The following is a 13,218-nucleotide window of genomic DNA, read 5'->3' as shown; positions in this document are numbered from 1 at the left end:
AAAAGTCGGCCGGCAATTCATCAGCGGCATACACCGGTACCCGACAATTTGGAACAGAAAGAATAGAGCATCACACATAGATTAGATAGATAGAAACATGTCAGTCACATATATAATAAGTACAGTGACAGTGTGGGTTACTGTACTTGTAATTTAGTGTTAAAATAAAGGATTTATTAAAAAAAAAATGGCGTGGGGTTCCCCGCAATTTTAGTCTCTAGCGGAGGTTAAGCAGACGGCTGGGGCAGATGTTTGAAGCCTGGGAAAGGGTAATACCCACAGAGCTTCCCAAGCTACTAATATCAGCCCCCAGCTGAATACCTTGCCTTTACTAGCTATTAAAATGGGGGACCCAAAAAAAAAATGACATGAGGTCCCCCCTATTTTAATAGCTAGCAAAGGCTAGGCAGACAACTGGGGGCTGATATTAATAGCCCAGGAAGGGTGCCATGAATATTTGCCCCCTCCCAGGCTAGAAACAGCAACCATCAGCTGCCCCAGAAATGGCGCATCCGTAGGATGCGCCAATTCTGGCACTTAGCCTCACTCTTCCCACTGCACTGTAGTGGTGGCAGTGGGGTAATAGGGTTGGGGTTATAATGCCAGCTGACATCAAGCCCAGGTTAGTAATGGAGAGGCGTCTATAAGACACCCCCATTACTAACCCCATAGTGAAAGCTAAAAAAAAACACAAACACCCAGAATAAAGTCCTTTAATTGAAATAAAGACACAATTCTTTAATGTTCTAAATTAAACTCTACTTACCGTCACACCCATTCCAGCTGAAGCCAACGATCTCCTGCAATAAAAGTAAAATAATAAACCAACCTCATCCTTACCTTTCCATGGTTCCCAGGACAGCTTCTGCTCTGCTACATTGACATAACAGGCTGGATCACAGCAGAACCCTGCCATCCAGCTTGCCATGCCGCAGACACTGAGAAGCTCCTCAGTGAAGCTCCTCAGTGTCTGGCTGTGACGGCATCCAGATGAGCCGAGTTCATGTCCAATGAACTCAGCTCACCTCATGCATGTCACTGACAGCGTGGGAGAATTCTCCTGCTCAAGCGGTGCTGGCAAATGACATCACCGCTTGAGCAGGAGAATTCTCCCACGCTGGGACGGCATTGAGATGGCAGGCTGGATGGTAGCAGAACGCTGCCATACAGCTTGTCATCCTTCAGAGACGCTGCAGAGCGCAAGCAAAGGCTAGGCAGACAGCCGGGGGCTGATATTAATAGCCCAGGAAGGGTGCCATGAATATTGGCCCCCTCCCAGGCTAGAAACACCAGCCATCAGCCGCCCCAGCCATCTGCTTAACCTCCGCTAGAGACTAAAATTACGGGGAACCCCACGCCAATTTTTTTTTTTATAAATCTTTTATTTTAACACTAAATGACAAGTACAGAAACCAACACTGTCACTTTACTTATTATATATGTGACTGACATGTTTCTCTCTATCTAATCTATGTGTGATGCTCTATTCTTTCTGTTCTAAATTGTCGGGTACCGGTGTATGCCGCTGCTGAATTGCCGGCTTTTCATGTTTCACTGTGAGCACTGTTCCCATCGATTTGGGCAATCACTGTAATGCTACAACCACCATGGCTGTGACATTACAGTGAGTGTCAGACAATCCCTGCATGAATGGTGCTCTAAAACATGCAGGACGGGGACCCGAGCTCCCGCCCGAGCATCTCGAAAATACTCGGCGAGCTCCGAGCATCTCGAGTACTGAGATGCTCGGGCGAGTACCAAGCAGTGGCAAGCATGCTGGCTCATCACTAATTATTATTATTACTTTAAAGCCATTTATTCCTTGGTGCTTTACATGTGAAAACGGAGTATACAAATACATCGCAAAAACAATTACAATAATCTTCAACAAAAATGTGACTGACTGCTACAGGAGAGGAGAGGACCCTGCCCACGAGGGCTCACAGTCTGCAAGGGATGGGTGAGGATAGAGTAGGTGAGGATAGAGCTGGTCGTGCAGCAGTATGGTAGAGCGAGGGTTACTGCAGGTTGTTCTCTTGTCGGAAGAGGTGGGTCTGCAGGTACCTTTTGAAAGTTTCAACAGTAGGCAAGAGTCAGAAATGTTGGGGTAGAGAATTCAAGAGAAGGGAAAATGCGTGGGAAAAATCATGTATGCGATTGTGGGAAGAGGAGATAAGAGGGGAGTAGAGAAGGAGATCTTGTGAGGATCAGATGTTGTAAGTACCGGAAGACTAGGTCACAGATGTATGGAGGAGACAGGTTGTGGATGGCTTTGCATGCCAAGGTTAGGGTTTTGAACTGAAGCCTCTGGGCACTGGGGAGCCAGTAAATGGATTGACAGAGATGAGAGGCCAGGGAATAGTGAGGGGACAGGTGGATTAGTCGGGAACAGAGTTTAGGATAGATTGGAGGAATGCGAGAGTGTTAGAAGGGAGGCCACAGAGCAGGAGGTTGCAGTCATCGAGACGGGAGATGATGAGGGTGCGCAGTAGTGTTTTTGTAGATTTATGGATGAGGAATATGCGGATCCGGGAGATTTTTTTTACTTGGAGTCGGCATACCCCTCACCATGATCCCCCTTCCTCCCACCATTCAGAGTGCCCTTAGAAAACTGATCCCACACTTGGACACTCAGAAGAGTTGTTTTGTTCATCTCTCCATTTATAGATTCTGGCCTCTCTCTCGGTCCACTCGGAAGTGGGAAGAGCTTGGATATGTGGTGTGAAGGAGAGATTAAAGTCCAGGGTTACCCCAACCGCTGTTCACTTTTCCATTGATAGATTTGGGCCTCTCACCCAGCCAGCTTCATTCAGGGCAACAGAAGATCGCATGTAGTGATTTGAGCAGCCATGGTCGCCCGAAGGTGACGGTGGGAAAGTGCAATTACTGTCGCAAGAGCTGGATAATGATGAGACACAATGGACAGAAAGTCAGGAGGAGGACCAGGGTGCAGAAGTGGAAGACGAAGCGGTGGACGATAAAGTCACTGACCCAACCTGGCAAGGGGACATACACAGCGAGGACAGCAGCACCCAGGGGGAGGGAGGCGTAGCACCACAACAGGCAGGAAAAAGAAGTGTGTTGTCCACAGACACAAGGCAGGCAACTGTTCCCCGGAACACCAACACAACGGAAGTTGCCAGTACAACTGTTAGGTCTTCCCAAGTCTTGTTCTTTTTTAAAGACTGTAGTTTAGATAACCCCAAAAAGGCCATTGCAACATCTGCCAGGCCAGAATCATAAAGAGCACCAAAACTACCAGCCTGACCACCACCAGCATGTTCAGGCACATGACAGCAAAGTACCCGACTAGCTGGGCCGAATGCCAAGGTCCAGAAGCAGAGTCTGCAGGTGACACCACTGCCTCTTCCACTGTTGTGCATTCAAGCCAATCCCCTGTCCATGGCGCATGCAAAGATGCCTCCCGCCCTGCATCTGTCGTTGAAGACTTGCAACCATCACCATTCACATTCATGTCCCTTTGCAATATTCAGTTGTCCCTACTTCAGTCCTTGGAATGCAAGCGCAAGTATGCAGCCAACCACCCACCCACCCACAGGCTGCAATAATAAACTGCCACATTTCTGGACTGCTTGCTTGCACTTGAAATGTTGCCTCTTAGGCTCGTGGAGGCAGAAGCTTTCCACAACCTCATGGCGGCACCGACCGGGTGTCCATACTCGGTCCCCAGCCGCCACTATTTCTCCCTGTGTCGTCTCTGCCTTCCACAAGCGCGGGTCCCATAACATTACCCGTGCCCTCCCCAGTGCACTTAAGTGGGAAGGACCATCTAACCACAAATACATGGATAAGTGAATGTGGCCAGACATGGTACATTTCACTGACGCATGTCGCTGGATTAATATTGTGCTCGGTCTAGACAACGACCTAATTATTCATGATGATAAAAAGAATATTATTATTATTGTGATGGTCGGATCATCCATCTCCTTAGCTTTGTGTTACTTGGAATGCAAGCAAAAGTATGCAGCCAGTCACCCACCCACCCACAGGCCGTAATACTAAACTGCCACATTTCTGGGTAGCTTGCTTGCACTTGAAATGTTGCCTTTTAGGGTCGTGGAGGCGGAAGCTTTCCACAACCTTATGGCGGCGATGACTGCATGTCCATACTCCGTCCCCAGCAGCCACTATTTCTCCTGGAGTCGTCACCACCTTCCACAAGCGCCGGTCCCAGAACATTACCCGTGCCCTCCCCAGTGCACTTAAGTGGGAAGGACCGCCTAACCACAAACACGTGGATAAGTGAATGTGGCCAGGGACGGTTCATCTTACTGACGCATTCCACTGGGTTAATATTGTGGAAGCCAAGACCCAGTGGGATCCTGGGATAGAACACGTCCTCGCGACACAGAGGATTGCGGGCCCTGGGTCAATCAGGGTTGCCCCTACATTCTACAGCTCCTGCACCACCTCCTCCTCCTCTTCAGCTTCCATCTCCATCACTTGATTCATTTTTTCAGGAGATATTCCAGATAATTTACTTAAACATCGTGTTTGCCAATAACAATAAACATGACTGTATGCTTAGGTGACAAGCCACACACCGTTGCAGAGTTGTTGAAAGCTGTATTTGAGAACCTGGTGGAGCTCTGAAGCTAGGCAAGCTCGCACATGTACCATGCCTGGCCCATGTGCTCAACTGCAGTTTCTCAAAACCTACCCGGATCTGCCAAAGAGGCTTGTGAAAGTACACCGCGTGTGTGCCCATTTCAGAAAGTCAGCTACAGCTTGCACTGCCCTGGCAGGGCTTCAGCAGTATTTGCAGCTTCCAGCTCACCGACTGGTGTACGATGTGACCACGCATTAGAAATCAATGTTGCAGATGTTTGGAATGATTTTGAGCAGCAGAGAGCAGTTGTTGAGTACCAGCTTCAACACGTCCATCGGCATTCAGGTCAGCCTTCGCACATAAGAGCTGATGAATGGACATGGATGTCTGACATCTATGCCATCCTCCAAAACTTTGAGGGCTCCACCAAGATGGTGAGCGGCAATAACGCCATAATTAGCATCTCCATCCCGCTTCTCTGTCTGCTGAAACGCTCGCTGCTCACAATTAAAGAGGAGGCATTGCAGGCGGAGCAAGGAACTATACAGGGTGATGCTACTCAGCCTAGCCTCGTCTCATCTCAACGCGGATTGGGTGATAATGAGGAGGAGGATGAGAAGGAAAACATGGACAGTCATCCTCTTGGTGAAGACAGGGAAGTCTTGGCTGTTGGCAGTCTGGAACACATGGCCGACTTTATGTTCCACTGCCTTTACCGTGACCATCGCGTTGTACGTATTTTGGGCATTATAGAAAATTGGCACGGCATGAGAGAATTCTTGGAGACAGAGGTGTGAGGTTCTGATTAAGGAGGATGTGAGTCTTAGATCTGTTGCAGAACGGAGGGCACGGGAGTGGGGATACAAAGAAATGAGGGATGAGATATAGGGCGGTGCAGAACGGTGGAGAGCTTAGTGGGTGAGAGAGATGAGTTTGTATGGTGTTCTGTAGTGATTGATTGTTTAACCTAACCAGTGCAATGACTGGCACAGGGTAGAGGTGTCGGTGAAGCGGCTTGATAGAAATATGACCCTGGCTGCTGCATTCAGAAGGGATAGGAGAGGAGACAGTTTGTTTAGAGGGAGACCGATTAGAAGAGAGTTGCAGTAGTGAATAAGAGTGACAGTAAGAGTTTTTGCAGTATCAAAGGTGAGAAAAGGTCGAATTCTGGAGATATTTTTAAGGTGCAGGTGACATGAGTGAGTGAGTGATTTTCTACGTTGAATAAAGGAAAGTTGTGGGTCAAATATTACTCCAAGACAGCAGGTGTGCCGAGTGGGAGTTATGGTGGCACCACCTAACAGAAATTGCAAAGTCAGGTATAGGTAGGTTAGTAGAGGGAGGAAAAGGAAGCAGTTCATTTCTGGAGATATTAAGTTCAGGCTCTTGTTGAAGAATTATAACAAAAAAAAAATTCCCATCTCACAATACTGGTGGCAGAGGTCACAGTCAGACAGTTCATTGGACAACCAAGGAGTACAAGTGAGGGAGACACAAACCAGATGCGGCAGAGGCGGGAGAATGCTGTCAAAGGTCTGGGACAATTTTCTCAGACCCTTGCAGTGCCCAGGCCATGATACATGGGTTATTGTGACAAGGAGGGAGAAGTTTTGGAAGATGCTGAAGGACTACCCTGGCAACCATACCATCATCCTCCATGATTCCTCTCTGTCTCTGTGCCTTACAACTGTTGGGTATCCAAGCTGGACACGTGGCATGAACTGTTTCTCTATGCCTTGGAGGTCCTGGCCGCTAGCGTTTTGTCAGAGATGGTTTTTAGTGCCGCCGGGGGCATTATAACTGATAAAATTGATAGGCGCATCCGATTGTGAACTGAAAATGTTGACAGGCTGACTCTTATATAAATGAACAAGGGCTGGATAGGGACAGACTTCTTAACACCACCAGATGATAGCATCAAACATAAACTCAAATCCAGTGGTTATTTTTTGGGGCGTCTATTCCCATGCACCCCCTTCACACCCAGACATGGGTATACACTTCAGGAGTTGTTCTATTTTATGTTGCCCTCCTACCTCTCCTCATCCTCCACCACTATATCACCAGGGTGACCGTGATGCAAAACCCACATAATTTTTTTAAGGGTGTTTCTGATTAGATATGAGCGAATATTTCAATATTCGTTTCGGATTACAATCTCCGTTTTTGCAATATTCGCCAATGTAATTGTTGAATATTTGCCGAACGCCATTGGATTCAGTGGGTGCCAAAACAAAACGCATACACAACACCTTCAAACGGGACCAAAAGCTGCCAAGACACATCAATTTAGGGGAAGTCACCAGGAAAATGCCATCAATTGACCCAGAGTACAAGTAGTATAATTATTATTATTTATTATTATAGCACCATTTATTCCATTGCGCTTTACATGGGAAAAGCGGTCACTGACTGGTACAAGAACAGAGGGGACCCTGCACGTGAGGGCGCACAAACAGTCTATAAGGGATGGGTGAGGATACCATAGGTGAGGGTATAGCTGGTCGTGCAGCAGTATGTTGGAGCGAGGGTTACTGCAGGTTGTAGACTTGTCAGAAGTGGTGGGTCTTCATCTTCCTTATAAAGGTTTCAACAGTAGGCGAGAGTCTGATATGTTGGGGTACAGAGTTCAAGAGTAGAAAGGATGCACGGGAAAAATCTTGTATGCGATTGTGGAAAGAGGCGATAAGATGTGAGAAGAGAAGAAGATCTTGTGAGGATCGGAGGTTGCGTGCAGGTATGTATCAGGAGACTAGGTTACAGATATATGGAGGAGACAGGTTATGGATGGCTTTGCATGCCATGGTTACAGTTTTGAACTGAAGTCTCTGGGCAATGGGGAGCCAGTGAAGGGATCTTATAGATTGCAACCTTATAAATTGCTGGAGCCAGTCCACAGTAAAAAAGCAGCCATAGAGTGTCCAGGAACCTTCCCACAGACTATTCTTAGCCAGGGCTGCTTCTCAGCAGGGTTGGACGGGCCCATCAGAGAACCGGAGACTCCTCTGATGGGCCCTGGCTTCTCCTTCAGGAGAGTTCATAGCGCAAACTTTGAAGGTCGTGATGATGATAGAGGCCAACATCTCCTTAGCTTGCTGCTGGCACTTGTCTGTGGGAATCAGCTTGCCTCCAACCAGCCTGGAATATTTCCAGTGTTTTGGTATTGGTACCCATTACCAGAAGCGAAGCCATCCACAATTTCCTTCTCAGGAATTTTATTTGGTAGACTGAGTGGCTGCCCACATACATTAGTTTCTCACAAAGGAGCTGAAGATACTCAGTGGCAGTAGGTGCAAGTTTCTCCAGCATGTTAGATATCAGAGGGATAACAGAGAGGGCAGCACAGTGGTTCAGTGGACTTAGCACTGAAGCCTTGCAGTGCTGGGGTTCTGGGTTCAAATCCCACCAAGGACAACATCTGCAAGGATTTTGCATGTTCTCTCCATGTTTGCGTGGGTTTCCCTCTCAGAAAAAAAAGCAGCAATAGAGCGTCCAGGAACCTTCACACAGACTTTTCTTAGCCAGGGCTGCTTCTCGGCAGGGTTGGACAGGCACACCAGAGAATCCTCGGGTGGGCCCTTGCTTCTCCTTCAGGAGAGTTCATGATAGTGTGACACCCCAGGGGTCTGGTTGCCACAGTGGTAGAAATACCATGTCTGAGAGCGAGCATGGGTTTTCCTGGTCAGGAGCATTATTGCATGCCACACCTCCTGCCCCAGTCCAGGGAGGGGAGGAACCTGCCCTTTATAAACTGGATCTGGGACGGGGTTAGCAGAGAAGTCGAGTTCCAGAGGAAGGGACAGAGCAGCAGCAAGGAGCTCTGTAGGAGCCAGGAGCTGAAGACCAGGGACTGGAGCAGAGAGCTCGTCCTGGCAGAAGACACAGAGAACCAGACCGAGTCCGAGGCTGTGAGGATATTCACATCCAGCAGCAGAAACCACCTGGCAGGGGATTTCAGGTCCTCTTGCCATAGAAAGCCCGGAGGCTCAGTCACACGCAAGGGACTGGCACCGCCATTGAGGAGCGGAAGGCACCAAAGGCCCCAAGTCACCAGCCATACGGGTGAGCACCACACGGTACACTCAGGGACGTGGGCTACTACACGACTACAGCCGGGTAACCAGGAAGAGTGCAGTCAGACGGGAAGGCCTACACCTCCACCTGGCCAGGGGGACTCTTGTTCGCTCACAGACTGACCAGGCCTCTAATGTTAGCCAGTACTCCCGGCAGGGCCTTCTTCATTACCAACAGTAAAGACCCTGAACTGCACTGCACGGACTCTGAGTCATTTCTGCTGCGCCCGTGCATCACAACCCCCACCATCTGCACTCACTGCCCTGAGGCCATAATCATCCCGTGGGGAGTTATACTACCCTCTGCTGCGCACACGACATCAGCCTCAGCGGTCTGCCCCGCAGCGGCGGTTCTCAGTGACCGCAATCCACGGGTGGTGTAGTCGGACATTTAAACATTACAAAATCAAGTAAACAGATCCACCCCTGGTTTGACCACCCTTAGCCACGGGACCGGGTCGCCGCCACGGAGACTACAACCCCCAGCATTACACAGAGACCCGGCTCCGGTTATTCCCCCCACACACACGACCCAGGGGGCGCATCAATAGCACAAACTTTGCAGCTGCTATGGGTCTCTTGAGCAGGGGAGAAAGATGAACCTTCAGAATCAAATCCTCTGGTGGGCTCAATGTTTTTCAGTGTGACACTGCTTCTCGGAGAGAGTTGTATTTCACCACAGCCATATTATTTTGGTCGGATTAAAGGACTGGCATATCTAACCATATCTACTTCGGCTGTCATTTCTCCGCCACCAGGTTCTGGCCATTGTCACACATGACCATGCCTAGTTGTATGCTCAGCAGTAAGAGCCACAGATTAGGCTGCTGTGTTATAGCTTTCAACAACTCTGCATCGGTGGGCGGTTTGTCACCTAAGCATTAAGCATATTATTTCAGCACAGTCTAGGCAGTGCTGCAGTGTTTCCAGCTTGTGACTAATGTGGTCATTTTGGATATGGAGGCTGAACAAGAACGAGGAGGTGCAGGAGCTGAACAATGTAAATACATTGAGGTTACATTGGCAAGTCTGGTTTTTATACTAAAGAAAGATCCTGCTGTGTTTTTATTTATTTATTTATTTTTTTATGTCTCTTCAAATGTCTATTGGAGTTTGTCCTAATTTTTAACAGCCTTTGAAATTGCTGCATATGCAATAACAGTATAGGAGACCAACTCCTTAATAATGGGAAGGACAATTCAAATTGATTCTATATTCTAGAATATTAACTGTCTTATCTGAATTTTTTTTACGGGTGAGGTATCGCAGTATGGATAGCGTATTACACCAGTCCAGCCAGGTATTATTGCCTGCGTGCTGCTGGTGCTGCCCAAATTTTTTTTAAATCTATTCTATTCCCTATCGATAAGGCTGTTAAATGCATTTATAATAGGGACAGGTGCTGCTAGGTGGTATCATCAGTTCCAGATGAGTGTTCATTCTGGTTGCATCAATGTCTTCCACAGTCCATAACTTTTTTTTTTATTTCTTTGGCCTTATATACAAGTCATTACCCTGGAAAGAATGTTTCTTAAAATGTTTTCCATTTTAGTTTGTTTTTTGTATGTTTTTTTTTGGTCAGTCCGTAAAAGTGGCGTAATACTCTGACAACATTGTTCACAGATATGCTATTTGTCAGCGGCCAACTGTGAATAGGTTTGAACCTACAACTGCAATACTTTAAATGGAGTGTAATATTTGACACGCCCACAAAAATTGCTGGATTATTAGGGCAGTCATATGGGATAAGGTCTGATGGCCAGGGTTTCAGGCAGTCGCTTAATAGTATGGTATTTGTCAGCGACCAAGTGTCAATTGGTTCAAAAAAACACAGGTGGCTGACTTTAAATGGAGTGTAATATTTGGCACGCTCCACAAAATTTCTGTATTATTATGGCAGTCATATGGATCACGTGCATCTGATCATTGAAAAAAGTTCTTCTGCTTCCACAATACAGTAATATGAATAAAAGTAAAAAAATCTGTCTGTATTCTGCGAACAAGCAAATGGTGCAGTAAAATGGCGTACACTGACACACTGCTACAAACTGTAAATGGAGGACAATATTTTCCACGTTCACTACAAATGGTTGGATTTGTACCGCAGTTATATGTGATACCTCTGACGAAGAACCACGGTTTTAAATAGCAGGTTTGTAGTTGTGAAGCAACACAGTGTGTTGTTTCATCGACACACTGCAACAAAATGGAAATGGAGGACAGAAATGGCTGAATTTGGATTGCAATTATATGTGATACATCTGATGGAGAACCACGGTTTTAAAAAGTAGTCCTGTAGTTTACTAATACTATTCTTCACAGCGACCTCGTGTAAATAGCTTCACCAACACACTGCAACAAAATGTAAATGGAGCCCAGAAATGGATGAATTTGGAACACAGTTATATGTGATACATCTGACGGAGAACCAAAGTTTTAAAAAGCGGGCCTGTAGTTTTCTAATACTATTGTTCACAGTGACCTCATGTGAATAGATTCACCGACACACTGCAACAAAATGGAAATGGAGGCCAGAAATGAATGAATTTGAAACGCAGTTATATGTGATACGTCTGACGGAGAGCCAAGGTTTTAAAAAGTGGTCCTGTAGTTTACTAATACTATTCTTCACAGTGACCTCGTGTAAATAAATTCACCGACACTGCAACAAAATGGAAAACAGAAATGGCTGATTTTGGAACGCAGTTATATGTGATACATCTGACAGAGAACGACGGTTTTAAAAAGCGGGCCTGTAGTTTACTAATACTACTCTTCACAGCGACCTCGTCTGAATAGCTTCACCGACACACTGCAACAAAATGGAAATGGAGGCCAATATTTTCCACGTTCAGTTCAAATTTCTGGATATTTATCTCTGTAATATGGAAAAGATCTTGCTGTATCCTGCAGTGCTAACAAGCAAATGGAGCAGAAAAATTGTGTACTCTGGATTGCTTTTTAAGCAAATAATCAGGATTAAGATAAATAAAAAATTAGCCCTGGACCCTGATATCTGGGGCTATATCTACAAATATCTGTAACAACAGCAGCAGCAGACAGAATGTGCTATTGACCCTCTTGTGCTATATGCACTGCAGTCTGCCACATACCCTGCCTGCCTGCCTAACTCCTACTATCACCACTGAATATATGCAGCTGGATTAGTCCTCAGAAGGACTGTTAGTTCAGATGGATATATAGATATGCTGCGGAATACTTATCTTAACTATCATCAAGCAAATCTCTCCCTGACTCAGCAGCAGCTCTCCCTACTCTGCCTGTTTCCGGGGTAGACTGTGACGAGCCTAGCATCACCAGGTCTTAAATAGACCCAATGACGCTATGCGGCCAGCCAAACACTGTAATGCCACAACCAACATGGCTACGGCATTACAATGCATGGCAAGCAATCCCTGCATGTTAATTGGCTCTCTAAAAATCGCCAAACATGCAGGGCTAGGACCCGAGCTCCTGCCCGAGCAACCTAGAAATACTCGCCGAGCACCGAGCTTGTTGAGCACCGTGATGCTCGGGTGAGTACCGAGTAGTGGCGAGCACGTTTGTTCATCACTACTGACAATGTCAGAAAGGGGTTAAGGAAAACCTTTCACTAAATATTACATGTTGAACAGGACACACAATATAACAGTGGCTGAAAAGCAGAATAAAACGTTTTGTTTTGGGTTTTTATAATTTCACCTCTCCGTTGTAAAGATACTAGCAATCAAAGTTAACTTTTGTTAAGTCCAAGTAGTTTTATCAGATGGCAACTGGTACAGGGAGAAGATGTTCATCCCCCATTGAAAAGTATCTATTAACACCCACTTTGAATTAACTAAAGTTAACTCATCAGGTGCCAAATACATTGATTTCTAATATCTCTGCAACGGAAAGACGAAAAAAAAAAAAAGTTTTTTTTTTCTACTCTGCAGCCACTATTACATTGTGTGTCCAGCTCAACATTAAAAATTTGGTGAATGTCCTCTTTAAGGTCTACACAAAGGCAGCCTGAGTGGACAAGACCACCGCCAGCAATATTTACTCTAGATTCTTCAAATCTATCAATACATTGTGCTACTGAGTGAACAAATTCTTCTATAATGTCCCTTTGTGTTGAAATCTATAGTAAATTTTCCCTTGAGTTCACCAAAACCTAGTTGGGATTTTTACATACTGTATGTATATATGGCTAAACTCTGATAAACTGGTTCCTGGACCAGCAAAACAAACCCAAGGACAAAGCACTTTTTACATTTTAGATACCACCATCCTCAAGGTCTAATCAAACCCCTTTTTCAGATATGGTAGGTTAAACTTACAGCAACATCTCTGACAATGTAGTATGAGGAGTGAGGCAGAGAGACATGACAGCTAAGTGCGGAAAGAACCTATTTGTTCTCGTAAATAATCAAGATTGTTTTATGGAAACTTTGGAAAAAAGGTTAACCACACACACATCCTTAATTTTCATCTTGATACAATCCAGAGCCACACCTGATCTGAGCTTTTAAGACCTATCCCCAAATTACAATAAAAATATGAATACAATATGCAACATCAAATTCAACC

Source organism: Phyllobates terribilis, unplaced genomic scaffold (genome assembly GCF_046119375.1).
Source record: "Phyllobates terribilis strain yellow unplaced genomic scaffold, ASM4611937v1 Scaffold_1__5_contigs__length_1240528914, whole genome shotgun sequence".
NCBI classification, from domain to species: Eukaryota; Metazoa; Chordata; class Amphibia; order Anura; family Dendrobatidae; genus Phyllobates; species Phyllobates terribilis.
The sequence above is the reverse complement of the archived record's forward strand: the minus strand, read 5'-3'. Positions refer to the sequence as shown.